We start from the raw sequence: 17,195 nt of genomic DNA, 5'->3' as shown, positions 1-17,195 counted from the left end.
GTCATTAAACATTGTTCTGTGGCTCTGTAGACTAGAACTTTCATTAAAAGAAGTGTTATGCATTCTATAAGTTTAGAATACCAACAGTTCATATTCCTTTTCAGGACACTGCTCACATATTATAATCATGTCCACGTGCTAAGTCGCTTCAGTCTTGTATGACTCTTTTCAACCCTATGGGCCATAGCCTGCCGGGCTCCTCTGTCCATGGGGTTCTCCAGGTAAGAATGCTGGAATGGGTTGCCTTGCCCCCCTCCAGAGGATCTTCCCAACCCAGGAATCGAACCTGTGTCTCTGTGTCTCCTGCATTGGCAGGCAGGTTCTCTACCACTAGCACCACCTGGGAAGCCCCATTTTGATCATAGAGATTAAAAGATGTAGGATTCGGTAATCTTAAAACATTTTAACAAAATCTTTCTGATATTCACATTTATGGGAATGATTGATCTTTGAAAGATCAAAAGATTTACATTTAATGTATTGCCATATTATTAATAAAAAATTATTTTTGAGGCAAAGGCAATATTATAAAAAGCAATTTAGGGATTTTACATTTTGCTAGCTGCAATCTGTTTTGGTTATTTATGTTGTTTAAATTCATAAGCAAAACAAGCTGATCATTTGTTGAGAATGATGACTAATTGATATTTAACTTTACCACCAATTGTTGATATAACACTTATTTGCATACTTCAGAGCTGTCTAGAATATATAATAAGCCCTAATCTGTAGCATTCATTTGACAACAGGAGGTTCAAAACGTGATGACAATAACTTGGGAAAGTTGTAGAACTTAAGGGAAAGAGGATCTCAGAATCCTTTGGATCTTGGCAGATCTTTGGCAAATTGTACGACTGCTGTGTTTCCACCAGCTGGGAACTGAAGTGTATGAAAATGTATATGGCCAGTGTTTATCTTATTATTAGATTTGCACATCAAAATTAAATAGTCAATGATGATCCACGACCTTCCCCATATGCATAAGCTAATTTAGTTAAAGAAATATAAGTGTGTTTGGGTGTCAAGGGGTTTGTCTGGTGGAGTATCAGATTTTCATTTTAGAAAAGGCTGTGCTAAGAGAAAAACATGTCCTACAGCAGCTATTATCTGGTATCCAAATTTGCTGTTAGCTAACTGGTCCTTGCGTATCTTTGAGGCATATGGAAATTGACGATGAAAATGTCTAGTGTAACTAGAAATATAATTTGATGAAAACTGAAGCAGTGAACTGTGAGAAACTGTTAAAACCAGTGTCATCAAACAGTACTTCAAAAATAATGAAACAGAACTACTAGCCCTTTCTGAGTAATATTGAGTAAAAATGAGAAAAGCACATGGTATGTAGAAAAAGTTTAAATATATGAGGTAATGCTCTTTTTAATTACTGTTATTACAAAGGCCACTCCAAAAGTCTACGCCCAGACTCCTTTCCATTTATCTCTAAGTAGACAATGACATCACGTCTCCTCTAAATTATTCAGACTCCGGGGACGGATTTGGCTCATTCAACAGGGAATGCCATGTTTGGTGTTGGCACGGTACTGAAAGCCTCTCTCCACACCATCCCCAAACTGAAAAGCACATTTGATGCTGGCCAAATGATTAAAAAAAAAAAAATTCCCTCTAGACTTAAAGCACGCAGAAAATCATGAAGAACAAAAATAGAACTGCACCATAAGGTATAATCATAAAACGTCATAGAAGGAGGAAACTTAAAAAGCGAAAAAAACGCGGCAGTCATCTGAAGGCTAGCAGTTCGTGAAGTCATTAGAAGTCATTCCATACGGACTGAGTTTGAGGAAAAGTCAGAGGTTGCTTTGTTCTTGACTCTGAGTGAAATCAAAACCTACCCAGACTCTATACAAAGGCAACTGCGGTCTGCCTTTTCCTTGCTTGGTATCTGCCACTAAACACACATAAATGACTTATGTTCAGAAAACTCTATGATTCTGTTCATATTAATCCATGTCTCAGGCTGGCCAAATGCCTAAGCACAATCAAAGAAGAGGGTAGAAGGCTGCCTTTTCAAACAGGCTAGAAAATTTGTACCAAAAGATCACAGGGCGACAGAGACAGCTGGAAAAATTGGAGCTCGGGCTCTGATTTTTGTGCCAGTGTTACACCTAATGCAAAGGGAATGCAGATGATAGATCGAGAGTTATGTACGTCCTTTAGTTCTTTGGCACTGTGTTAAACAAGGGTAAAAACATAGCATTTTAAAAGGAACCTCACACTGACATAGCACAAGAAATCCTAACTGCTGCACAGAATTAATACATTACAATCCAGCAACAAGTTGCTAATAATATTAGATAAACACACACAATGAATAAAGTGACTCCAAAATTAGTCGATAGCAAGGTGCTTCTCTGCTAAGTCTTAATAATCATTCCTTTGGGAAAATAGTCCTAACAAGTGTTTTTACACACACAGAATTTTCTGCAAGGTGGCTCAAAGTGCTGGGGCCACCGAGGCTTTCAAATCAAAGGTTTTAGCCTATTTGTACTTCTGAAAGACATGTTTATGATTTTTTGGGGTTTAGTGGTGATTTTATTCATAAAGGAGAATTAAAAAAAAAACACAAGATATTAAAGGTAATTCTCTGTTTGAACAAACCTTTTCACTTAAGATGCTGGTCAATATAATTCTCTTCAGATGAGATGTATCATCCACAACCCAAATGCTGTATGGAAAATGGAGATCACTGAAAGTTTTATTGAGATGTGTTGGGAGTCTCTGGGGTCCATACTGATGCCAGCTATATTTTCAGACCCCAACACCCTATGGCCTTTGACAGTCATGAAGAAAAGCCAGACCAAAACAGTTCTCATAACGCGGCCGGTGGTCACAAAGAACAGCCCAGGGAGACGTCTGTCACTGAAAGAGCAGCCTCTGGAAGAGAACCAAAGAGGAAAAGAGGTGGAAGTGGAATGTGTGTGTGTGTGTGTGTGTGTGTGTGTGTGAGAGAGAGAGAGAGAGAGAGAGAGATGGATGGATTAAGACTAGATGAAAATACAATATTTGAACACTAAAAGGTAAAACCTAAACCCCGAAAAAAATTTCAGTAGCTGAAATCGCAGGCATATATTTTTCTCTTCTATCTCCAAGAACTTCATTAATAAAAGAGTTTGAAAGTATAGGTGGTCAATCACACAATTACATTAAAAAAATATTGTAGACCCTTCAGGCATCTTAGAGAAACTGACTAATAAGTTCCAGAAGGAGGGATGGAATATTCCTAGAAACAACATGCTTATTCTTTTACTTATTTATTTTAACATTTTCACCTTTAGTAAAGCAGCATCATAGTCTACACATTAATTATATCATTAGTTATTTTTCTAACTTGCTTTTCTGACATTTATGTGCTTTTATGTTAAAATTCTTTTCAGGATAACATTTTGATGACCGACTGATAATATTTAATGGCACATATATTTTTATTTCATATGTGTATGCATGCCCTGAAGCTTTTTTATAAAAAGGATTAAACGTTTGAAACACATATATACATAAACTCATGCACCCCTAGTATGTAAATTCTTCAAACAAGCCTGGTTAAGATAAAATCGTAAGATAATATGTAGCTAGCCTTCTATCCTGCCATTCTCTCACTACTTTTCACCCCCCTGGTTTTCCAAATAAACAACAGGCCCTAAGGGCTCTTTGAACTCACTCGAGTGTTTAGTGCCAACAATCACTGGTTCGTGTAGCTTATCTTTTCCCGGTATTTCTATGTGATTTAATATTCCAGCCTGGCCAAGGGAATGAAAATTCTGGTCTGCTTCTGGAAGCATTGTACTTCCCCATTGCCATCTATGATAAACCAAATAACCTTTCTCTGCCTCAGCTATTTTCTTATAATTGTGTCTGTTTTGCAGCGATGGAGGGAAGCCTGATAAAATAGTTGAAATCGTTCATCAGTGAAACAAAGCTGGCTTCTGAGTCATGCAGGTGTGTCTAGTAATTAATTAATGAATAAGTACCAACCTTTGGATGGTGATATTAATTAAATATCCAACATTAAAGTGGCATTTAATTGCCCAGAGATGAATAAAACAGATCCTTACTCTATTAGACTGGGATCCTTTAGTAAGTAATAGAATCTGACCCTGGCTAAGATCAGCAACAGGGAGTTTATTGAAAAGTAACAGGATTACATCAATCCAAAGGCTCAGGGTGGTGGATTAAATTTTCTGAAAATCATTGCACTAATATATATTCTTTGAAAAGTCTTTCTATATATAATTCAAACTATATATGAATGATATATATATCTGATGAACTATATATAATTCAAACTATATATGAATGATATATATATCTGATGAACTATATATAATTCAAACTATATATGAATGATATATATATCTGATGAACTATATATAATTCAAACTATATATGAATGATATATATATCTGATGAACTATATATAATTCAAACTATATATGAATGATATATATATCTGATGAACTATATATAATTCAAACTATATATGAATGATATATATATCTGATGAACTATATATAATTCAAACTATATATGAATGATATATATATCTGATGAACTATATATAATTCAAACTATATATGAATGATATATATATCTGATGAACTATATATAATTCAAACTATATATGAATGATATATATATCTGATGAACTATATATAATTCAAACTATATATGAATGATATATATATCTGATGAACTATATATAATTCAAACTATATATGAATGATATATATATCTGATGAACTATATATAATTCAAACTATATATGAATGATATATATATCTGATGAACTATATATAATTCAAACTATATATGAATGATATATATATCTGATGAACTATATATAATTCAAACTATATATGAATGATATATATATCTGATGAACTATATATAATTCAAACTATATATGAATGATATATATATCTGATGAACTATATATAATTCAAACTATATATGAATGATATATATATCTGATGAACTATATATAATTCAAACTATATATGAATGATATATATATCTGATGAACTATATATAATTCAAACTATATATGAATGATATATATATCTGATGAACTATATATAATTCAAACTATATATGAATGATATATATATCTGATGAACTATATATAATTCAAACTATATATGAATGATATATATATCTGATGAACTATATATAATTCAAACTATATATGAATGATATATATATCTGATGAACTATATATAATTCAAACTATATATGAATGATATATATATCTGATGAACTATATATAATTCAAACTATATATGAATGATATATATATCTGATGAACTATATATAATTCAAACTATATATGAATGATATATATATCTGATGAACTATATATAATTCAAACTATATATGAATGATATATATATCTGATGAACTATATATAATTCAAACTATATATGAATGATATATATATCTGATGAACTATATATAATTCAAACTATATATGAATGATATATATATCTGATGAACTATATATAATTCAAACTATATATGAATGATATATATATCTGATGAACTATATATAATTCAAACTATATATGAATGATATATATATCTGATGAACTATATATAATTCAAACTATATATGAATGATATATATATCTGATGAACTATATATAATTCAAACTATATATGAATGATATATATATCTGATGAACTATATATAATTCAAACTATATATGAATGATATATATATCTGATATATATGAATGATATATATATCTGATGAACTATATATAATTCAAACTATATATGAATGATATATCTCTTTGAGTCCCTTGGACTGCAAGGAGATCCAACTAGTCCATCCTAAAGGAAATCAGTCCTGAATATTCATTGGAAAGACTGATGCTGAAGCTGAAACTCCAATATTTGGCCACCTGATTTGAAAAGAACTGACCCATTTGAAAAGACCCTGATGCTGGGAAAGATTGAAGGTGGGAGGAGAAGGGGATGACAGAGGAAGGGATGGTTGGATGGCATCACTGACTCGATGGACATGAGTTTGAGTAAACTCCAGGAGTTGGTGATGGACAGGGAAGCCTGGTGTGCTGCAGTCCATGGGGTCACAAAGAGTCGGACATGACTGAGGGACTGAACTGACTGAATGATACTGCTATGAACGCGGGTAAACAAATATCTGTTTGAGTTTCTGCTTTTAATTCTTTTGAGCATATGGACAGAAGTGAAATTGCTGAGTCAAATGTCTCTAGATATCGTTAAATGTCCGTGGGGGGGTGGGGGACGCAAAATCACTCCCAGTTAAGGACTGCTTATCTAAAGGAGCAAACTTCTTTGAACAATTGTATTTCTACCAAGTTTATTCATGGACTTCTAGGTTGAGAAGGGACATTAGAAGCCATCTGGTTGAATAAGTGATCTCTACTTCATCCCTAAGACCTGTATTTTACCATGAGCAGTGCTTGGCCCATAAAGCCAAGAGTAAGTCAATCACCCATAAGGCCAGCTTGTACTCTCCTTATCAGTTCTTCTCCCCTTAATACCTTTTAGTTCACTGGATCCTTCCCATCGTGTCTTGCTTATTCATGCCTCCTGTATTTCCAGCCTTCTAGTCACCAGCAAACTTAATAGAGTAATCTATAAAACTTCGACTTCCATTTATTCTTTAATCAATTAACATCTGAAACTTCTTTGAATGCGATCACCTAATTGCTAAATTCAATCATGTTTTTGCTTTTCTTCTTGACATAGTCATAGCAATATCCAGTTTCATCTGGCCTAACTCTCCAGGGGGTCGTTTATTGAACATATATTACACTTACTATGCATCAGTGGAGAAGAAGATGGCAACCCACTCCAGTATTCTGGCCTGGAGAATCCCATGGACAGAGGAGCCTGGCAGGGTATAGTCCATGGGGTTGAAAGAGTCAAACATGAACTAAAGCACCACTATGCATCAATGTGTGGTAAAGAATTTCACTGGCTTTTGTCTCTGGTTCCTGGAAATAACCTCTAAGCAGTTGGAATTTGCCAAAAGATAGGTGTATCTTTGTTATTCATGATGCACCCCTCAGACCGCACTTGAAAGTTTATGCTAATGAGGAAGCTCATGGTGTTTATGACATCTTATGTTAATAAGATGAGTCAGGAGGGGCCTCAAAGACCAACCAGATGATTAGATTTTAGGGCTTTGAGCCTCAAAACTGATATAAGCCTGACATCTGAGGACAGAGATGGGGCTGGAGATTGAGTTACCAACTCAAAGGCAATGATTCAACCAACTCTGCCTACGTTAATGAAACCGTAATGAAATCTCTGGATACTGAAGTTCAGATGAGCTTCTATGGCTGGCAAGCACTCTGTATTCTGGCACACACTTGTGTGCCCAGAAGGTAACGTGCGCTCAAAGCCTCACGTTTGAGGCCTTCTTAGACATCATCCTCTGTGCTTCTCCTTTTGGCTGGCTCTGATTTACATCCTTTTGCTATAATAAAACTATAATCATTAACTAGAGAGAGTTGTTCTAATGAATTATCCAACCCGAGAGGGTGATGGGAAATTTTGAATTTGCAGCCAGCTGGTCAGAAGTCAATGTGGTCTGAGGACTCCTGAATTTGTGAATGGTGTCTGAAGGGAAGGCAGTCTTGTGGAGTACTCTGCCCTTAATCTGGGAAGTTTGGCTTAACTCTAGGTAGTTGGTGTCTTTACAGTCACCCTGAGGAGATCTGCAGTACCCTGGTGAACAAAACATTGATCCCTAGCCTCATGGAGCTTAGAGTATGGACAGATAGAGAGACAAAAAAAATATATAACCGGAAAACCAAACACAGAAACTTCTCTGAGAGGATGTCCTTGCTGGTCCAGTGGCTAAGACTCTGAGCTCCAATCCAAGGGGTCTGGGTGTGATCCCTGGTCAGAAAACTAGATACAGAATGCCACAACTAAAGATCTCACATTCTTCAACTAAAAATCATGCATGCCACAGGGAAGATTCCATGTGCCATAACTAAGACCCAGAGCAGCCAAAGAAAGAAAGAATAAGAGAAATTCCTCTGAGTACGAATGAGTTAAATTTCCAAAGACTATATAAGTCTATTTGTTTGTACGTCCAGAATGATGCCATAAAAGTGATGAAAATATGCACATCAATTAATGTTAGGTTTCATTTTGTTTTCATCATAATGTTATATCACTAATTAGTAGTTTTCATCGTTCTCACTGCTTGCACATTCATTGGACATAATGAGATTAATAATGCTCATAAAACACCTCAAAATTACACACAAACATAACAAGCTCTAGAGAACTAAGATAAATGAAAACAAGATGACTAAGATTAAAATGACTGTACATGACCACTTCTGTCTTCAGTCATTGGTAAACAGAATTAATTTGGCTTTGCTCCAGGGTAAAACTTTGTTTATACACACATTTATGAATTTCTTAAGCTGAACATCACAAGGGAAGGATAGACATACATACATAGAAATAGATAAGTAAATGGCCATTGGGATGACTACCAACCTAGACAGCATATTAAAAAGCAGAGACATTACTTTGCCAACAAAGGTTCATCTAGTCAAGGCTATGGTTTTTCCAATAGTCGTGTATGGATGTGAGAGTTGGACCATAGAGAAAGCTGAGTGCTGAAGAATTAATACTTTTGAACTGTGGTGTTGGAGAAGACTCTTGAGAGTCCGTTGGACTATAAGGTGATCAAACCTATCAATACTAAAGGAAATCAATCCTGAATATTCACTGGGAGGACTGATACTGAAGCTGAAGCTCCAATACTTTGACCACCTGATATGAAGAATTGACTCATTGGAAAAGACCTTGATGCTGGGAAAGATTGAAGGTGGGGGTCGACAGAGGATGAGATGGTTGGACGGCATCACTGACTCGATGGATGGACATGAGTTTGAACAAGTTCTGGGAGATGGTGATGGACAGAGAAGCCTGGTGTGCTGCAGTCCATGGGGTTGCAGAGTCAGACTGGACTGAGGGACTGAACTGAACTGAACTGAACTGAAGTGGCCCATTTAGATTGAAGTTTGGGGAAGGCTTCTCAGTGCCCTGAAGGTTAAATAAAAATTAGTCAAGACAAGTGGGGAGAGTACCATTGAAGAGAGAAGGTTTAACAGGAACAAAGATCCTGAGATAAGAAAGAGCTTGGCACCTTGTTGGCAAAAGTTAGTCTATGTAGGGAGTGTGTGTGTGAGGGGGAGTGGAGTGAGAAGGCAATTAGGTGTAGGAATCTGCCTCAGCAAGATGGCACCAAGGCTCAGGTATCAGAGGGTGGTGATGGTTGAAGATGTATTTGGGTAAATAACTTGGTTAATACTGGGAAGCATGCCAAATTAGTCACCCTGCTGGGATGTGAGCTGCCTGGGGACTGTGGGTCTGTGTGTGTATGTGCTTGCTTGCTTGCCTGCCTGTATGAGTGACTTAGAGCTCTAATAATCCGGGGTTAATAACAGGGAGACATCTGGCATGAATTTAATCAGGAGTTGTATGAATACTTTCTATGAATTATTTTGGTTAATATTAACAGTAGTTACGATATAACCCCACATCCAAGGAGTGGCGGATGTGCGGGCACAGGAGGGAGGAGAGGAGCTATTCCACGTAAAGATCAGGAGGGGCGGCCATGAGGAGATACCCCTCGTCCAAGGTAAGGAGCAGCGGCTGCGCTTTGCTGGAGCAGCCATGAAGAGATACCCCAAGTCCAAGGTAAGAGAAACCCAAGTAAGATGACAGGTGTTGTGAGAGGGCATCAGAGGGCAGACACACTGAAACCATAATCACAGAAAACTAGCCAATCTGATCACACTAGGACCACAGCCTTGTCTAACTCAATGAAACTAAGCCACGCCCTGTGGGGCCACCCAAGACGGGCGGGTCAGGGTGGAGAGGTCTGACAGAATGTGGTCCAATGGAGAAAGGAATGGCAAACCACTTCAGTATTCTTGCCTTGAGAACCCCATGAACAGTATGAAAAGGCAAAATGATAGGATACTGAAAGAGGAACTCCCCAGGTCGGTATGGGCCCAATATGCTACTGGAGATCAGTGGAGAAATAACTCCAGAAACAATGAAGGGATGGAACCAAAGCAAAAACAATACCCAGTTGTGGATGGGACTGGTGATAGAAGCAAGGTCCAATGCTGGAACCTGGAATGTCAGGCCCATGAATCAAGGCAAATTGGAAATGGTCAAACAGGAGATGGCAAGAGTGAACGTCAACATTCTAGGAATCAGCGAACTAAAATGGACTGGAATGGGTGAATTTAACTCAGATGAGCATTATATCTACTACTGTGGGCAGGAATCCCTTAGAAGAAATGGAGTGGCCATCATGGTCAACAAAAGAGTCCAAAATGCAGTACTTGGATGCAATCTCAAAAACAACAGAATGATCTCTGTTCGTTTCCAAGGCAGACCATTCAATATCACGGTAATCCAAGCCTATGCCCCAACCAGTAACGCTGAAGAAGCTGAACTTGAATGGTTCTATGAAGACCTACAAGACCTTTTAAAACTAACACCCAAAAAAGATGTCCTTTTCATTATAGGGGACTGGAATGCAAAAGTAGGAAGTCAAGAAACACCTGGAGTAACAGGCAAATTTGGCCTTGGAATATGGAATGAAGCAGGGCAAAGGCTAATAGAATTTTGCCAAGAAAATGCACTGGTCATAGCAAATACCCTCTTCCAACAACACAAGAGAAGACTCTACACAGGGACATCACCAGATGGTCAACACCGAAATCAGATTGATTATATTCTTTGTAGCCAAAGATGGAGAAGCTGTATACAGTCAACAAAAGCAAGACTGGGAGCTGACTGTGGCTCAGATCGTGAACTCCTTATTGCCAAATTCAGACTTAAATTGAAGAAAGTGGGGAAAACCATTGGACCATTCAGGTATGACCTAAATCAAATCCCTTATGATTATACAGTGGAAGTGAGAAATAGATTTAAGGGACTAGATCTGATAGACAGAGTGCCTGATGAACTATGGACAGAGGTTCGTGACATTGTACAGGAGACAGGGATCAAGACCATCCCCATGGAAAAGAAATGTAAAAAAGCAAAATGGCTGTTTGAGGAGGTCTTACAAACAGCTGTGAAAAGAAGAGAAGCGAAAAGCAAGGGAGAAAAGGAAAGATATAAGCATGTGAATGCAGAGTTCCAAAGAATAGCAAGGAGAGATAAGAAAGCCTTCCTCAGCGATCAATGCAAAGAAATAGAGGAAAACAACAGAATGGGAACAAGAAGAAGGCGATGGCACCCCACTCCAGTACTCTTGCCTGGAAATCCCATGGACTGAGGAGGCTGGTGGGCTGCAGTCCATGGGGTCACTAAGAATCGGACACAACTGAGCGACTTCACTTTCACTTTTCACTTTCATGCATTGGAGAAGGAAATGGCAACTCACTCCAGTGTTCTTGCCTGGAGAATCCCAGGGACTGGGGAGCCTGGTGGGCTGCCGTCTATGGGGTCACACAGAGTCAGACACGACTGAAGTGACTTAGCAGCAGCAGCAGAGATCTCTTCAAGAAAATTAGAGATACCAAGGGAACATTTCATGCAAAGATGGGCTCAATAAAGAAATGGTATGGACCTAACAGAACCAGAAGATATTAAGAAGAGGTGGTAAGAATACACAGAAAAACTGTACAAAAAAGATCTTCATGACCCAGATAATCATGATGGTGTGATCACTCACCTAGAGCCAGACATCCTGGAATGTGAAGTCAAGTGGGCCTTAGGAAGCATCACTATGAACAAAGCTAGTGGAGGTGATGGAATTCCAGTTGAGCTATTTCAAATCCTGAAAGATGATGCTGTGAAAGTGCTGCACTCAATATGCCAGCAAATTTGGAAAACTCAGCAGTGGCCACAGGACTGGAAAAGGTCAGTTTTCATTCCAATCCCAAAGAAAGGCAATGCCAAAGAATGCTCAAACTACTGCACAATTGCACTCATCTCACATGCTAGTAAAGTAATGCTCAAAATTCTCCAAGCCAGGCTTCAGCAATACGTGAACCGTGAACTTCCAGATGTTCAAGCTGGTTTTAGAAAAGGCAGAGGAACCAGAGATCAAATTGCCAACATCTGCTGGATCATTGAAAAAGCAAGAGAGTTCCAGAAAAACATCGATTTCTGCTTTATTGACTATGCCAAAGCCTTTGACTGTGTGGATCACAATAAACTGTGGAAAATTCTGAAAGAGATGGGAATACCAGACCACCTGACCTGCCTCTTGAGAAACCTATATGCAAGTCAGGAAGCAACAGTTAGAACTGGACATGGAACAACAGACTGGTTCCAAATAGCAAAAGGAGTACGTCAAGGCTGTATATTGTCACCCTGCCTGTTTAACTTATATACAGAGTACATCATGAAAACGCTGGGCTGGAAGAAGCACAAGCTGGAATCAAGATTGCCAGGAGAAATATCAATAACCTCAGATATGCAGATGACACCACCCTTATGGCAGAAAGTGAAGAGGAACTAAAAAGCCTCTTGATGAAAGTGAAAGAGGAGAAAGAGAAAGTTGGCTTAAAGCTCAACATTCAGAAAACTAAGATCATGGCCTCCGGTCCCATCACTTCATGGAAAATAGATGGGGAAACAGTGGAAACAGTGTCAGACTTTATTTTCTTGGGCTCCAAAATCACTGCAGATGGTGATTGCAGCCATGATATTAAAAGATGCTTACTCCTTGGAAGGAAAGTTATGACCAACCTAGATAGCATATTCAAAAGCAGAAACATTACTTTGCCAACAAAGGTCCGTCTAGTCAAGGCTATGGTTTTTCCAGTGGTCATGTATGGATGTGAGTTGGACTGTGAAGAAAGCTGAGCGCCAAAGAATTGATACTTTTGAACTGTGGTGTTGGAGAAGACTCTTGAGAGTCCCTTGGACTGCAAGGAGATCCATCCAGTCCATCCTAAAGGAGAGCAGCCCTGGGTGTTCATTGGAAGGACTGATGCTGAAGCAGAAACTCCAGTACTTTGGCCACCTCAAGTGAGAGTTGACTCATTGGAAAAGACTCTGATGCTGGGAGGGATTGGAGGCAGGAGGAGAAGGAGACGACAGAGGATGAGATGGCTGGATGGCATCACCTACTCTATGGACATGAGTTTGAGTGAACTCTGGGAGTTGGTGATGGACAGGGAGGCCTGGCATACTATGATTCATTGGGTCGGAAAGAGTCAGACACAACTGAGCGACTGAACAGAACTGAGTGATGAATTAATTTTAACCAAGAGAAAGGAATACAATTGAATGGTTAGACTGGGATTGAACTTAAGTGGTGTGAGTCTGGAGCTCTCTCAGCTAACTTGGTTCTGAAAACCACACCTGTGTCAGGGTTGTACCGTAGTGGGAGGTACTTTCTCTTCTCCACTGCCTGGGGAAGGCGTTGTGTAGACGGAAAGGCTGTAGTAGGAATTTCACACATCCAGCCTCCTGTTAACAGTGGCTGTGACTTATTCTCACAACTGACCCAGAGCCAAACATCCAGACTTGGGCCTGGTGAAGTAGAAGCTGACATATGAGACCTCTGAGGATTAGAAATATATTGGGGGACTGAGTTTCTTGGGAAAACTGGACTTTGTTAAGTCAAGTGAAAAGGATTTGCCTGATGAAGGGATTTTGGTATATTCATGCAATGGGGATTAAATTTCAACTCAGGGCTGATAAAGGCTGGATCATTCTGGTTCTTTGAAGTTATCCTGCTCTTCATTGCTCTTCATTTCCATAATGATATTAGCAAGGCCACTCCCATCCTGACCCTTCTGGGCACAAGTTGAAGCCACTCCTTGGAACTGATTTCACTTCCTCTCAGTTTGTATTAATCTAGCATCCAAACTCCAAATTGAGCCTTCTCAAACTTACTTAAGTCTATTTCCTAACATTCTTCAAAGTGTTCCTATAGTGCTAATCATGCTGATAGTCATGTTGTCCCCAAAACTACTTGTGCCCTCTCACTCTAGTGAACATTTGGCCAAAATAGTCTTACCCGTTTTGTTCCACGTTGAAAGCCCATTTCCACATCCTTCCATGATGCTATTCCTTGAAAGTCACTTCCTTTCTGAATTACCTATTGTCCGTGTGATAGTTTTTGCACATGGTTGCATTTGCTCTTTATTATATGCTGCTTTGAGTTTCCCTAAATGTTTGGTGCAGAATTCTTACACAATCTCCTGGTTGGGCACAGAGGAGGTTTTAGGAGGTTTTACAGATATAGCACTGAATAGCATCATATCACATTGTAAGAGATGCAGTCCTTCTTTGACTATTTTTCAATAATTTGGATAAGTAAAAGGATCTTTTTTGTACTAGTCTCTGTTTAATACCTATATAAAACATATTCCTCCTTACATAGAAATGAAAATTTCTTAGAATCTGAATAGACTATCACAAAATATTTTGCTGTTTTGTATTTCTTCTAACAGATATAAATACAGGCAAGTAATAGAGGTAAATCATTTACTATAGTAACATAAAATTTTTGAAAAATATATTTAAATAAAAATGTAGGTAAATTTTAAAAAGTGAATAATACTAGTACAGTCTCTGTGTATATGTGCAAAACTCATAAAGTGATATGTGAATGCCTGAGGACTACAAAACCCTGGTTTTATGAATATCAGTGCTATGCCACCATGAAGCACATAATTCATCAAGGTAGGGATATTCTTAAGAAGAAAGAGTGGACAATGGGAAGAAAGTTTGTGTGGATATTGGGAAATCTTGGTTCTGACTTTGGCAATGAGGGCTTAAAAGGACAAGTTCAGGAGTCAGGTCACCTAGATTTGAGTCCTGGTTCTCAATCCGATCCTGTATTAACTTAGATGATTAAGACTTGAAGGCTGTGCTATCTAATAGAACTTTCTGTGAGGTTGTTAGTGTTCTATATAATCTAGTACAATAGCCACTCTTGAGCATGTGAAAATTGGCCTGAGAAACATCTGTGGGACAGAATTTTAAATTTTGCTTAAATTCATTTAATTTGGACAGAAACCTGTAGCTTCTGGCTTCTTATTAGACTGTACAGCTCCAAGACTCAGCTGTTTCATCTATAAAATAAGCATCATGATCATATTTGCCTCAGAGGGTAGTTTGAGAATTAAATAAGGTAATGCATATGTGGTACTTAGTTTAGTATGTGGCACAGAAAAGAACTTAAAATATTAGCAATATATTTAACTAGTTTTATTGGTAATTTGTTTCATGTCTCTGAAACTCAGTAGTTGCTTTTGAATATTAATTTAATGGTATCTAAGATCATCTGAGTACTAATGTATCCCGTTCATGTCTGACACTAGACCCAAGTGTAGAATATATAGTAAGAGCTCAATCAACAAGAGAATAGGACAGCTTTTGTTGTTTGGTGTGGATTTTTTTTTTTTTTAATCTCAGTTTCAAATTTCTTGGAGCTGTGAAAGTTGAAATGTCTAAGGCAATAAAAAATTGCAGGGTGACCAAAATAAAGTTTGAGTAAATTAAAAAAGTTAATAGATGACAAAAGCATCCTAAATTGGATCTCAAAGCAAGTGTGAAGGTTTGTTGAATTGATTCTGTCATGTGTTAAAGTTTCTGATATTCTGGTATGATTGTGTCAGATAGCTGCCTTCCCTTGAGAATAAAGAGTTGCCATTTATTGAGAGCTCATGGCCTGCCTAGCATCTGCCTGGTTATTAGTGCTTATTCCACATCAACCTTACATGACGTGCTGTTATCCTGTTACAAAGGTCAGGAAACTGAGCCTTGGGAAGATCAAATGAGTTGCCCAAGGTCACACAGCTAAAAATAGATTCCAGCCCTACCTGGTTTAAAAGCTTGCTAGTTCTTTCCAGTGTAGCACAATGCATTTCTGCAGGCACATCTAATGACGTTGCAATATCTGAGCTATGGCTTTTATACTTAACATTTCTTGGCAGTTCATCAGAATCAAGATCTAAGGATCTATGTGCTTCGCTTGCAGTATTATACTCAGTCCTCTTCATCCAATCCTATGCAAGCCATTCTTAACACCTGTTTTGTTGACAAGTCAGCTGGGGCACAAAGGGCAAACAACTTACCCAAGGTCACCCAAGTACAACTAGGATTAAGCCCCACTTAGTGTGACACCTGAATCCAGGCCAGTAGTGCCGCTGTGAGGCCACGCATAGGTCAGTACCAGACCCAGGGATTTCTCTAGGAGCTTCCTTATCATTGCTGTTCAGTCGCTCAGTCATGTCCAACTCTTTGCAACCCCATGGTTGACAGCACACCAGGCTTCCCTGTCCTTCACTATCTTCTAGAGCTTGTTCAAACTCATATCCATTGAATCGGTGATGCCATCCAACCATCTCATCCTCTGTCGTCCCTTTCTCCTCCCACCTTCAATCTTTTCCAGCATCAGCGTTTTTCTAATGAATCAGCTCTTCGCATCAGGCGGCCAAAGTATTGGAGCTTCAGCTTCACCATTAGTCCTTCCAATGAATATTCAGGACTAATTTCCTTTAGGATTGACTGGTTTGATCTCCTTGTAGTTCAAGGGACTTTCAAGAGTCTTCTTCAACACCACATCAATTCTTCAGTGCTCAACTTTCTTTACAGTCCAACTCTCATACCCATAAATGACTAGTGAAAAAAATCATAGCTTTGACTATACGAATCTTTGTTGGAAAAGCAATGTCTCTGCTTTTTAATAGGCTGTCTGGGAGAAGGCAATGGCAACCCACTCCAGTACTCTTGCCTGGAAAATCCCATGGACAGAGGAGCCTGGTAGGCTGCAGTCCATGGGGTCGCTAAGAGTCGGATATGACTGAGCGACTTCACTTTCATTTTTCACTTTCCTGCATTGGAGAAGGAAATGGCAACCCACTCCAGTGTTCTTGCCTGGAGGATCCCAGGGACGGGGGAGCCTGGTGGGCTGCCGTCTACGGGGCCGCACAGAGTCGGACACGACCGAAGTGACTTAGCAGCAGCAGCAGCAGGTTTGTCATAGCTTTTCTTCCAAGGAGCAAGTGTCTTCTAATTTTGTGGCTGCAGTGATTTTGGAGCCCAAGATAATAGAGTCTCTTACTGTTTCCATTGTCTTCCCATCTATTTGCCGTGAAGTGATGGGACCAGATACCATGATCTTTGTCTTTTGAATGCTGAGTTTTAAGGCAGCTTTTTCACTCTCCTCTTTC

This window comes from Bos mutus, chromosome 15, assembly GCF_027580195.1.
Source record: "Bos mutus isolate GX-2022 chromosome 15, NWIPB_WYAK_1.1, whole genome shotgun sequence".
Classification (NCBI taxonomy): domain Eukaryota; kingdom Metazoa; phylum Chordata; class Mammalia; order Artiodactyla; family Bovidae; genus Bos; species Bos mutus.
This window is presented reverse-complemented; position numbering follows the sequence as displayed.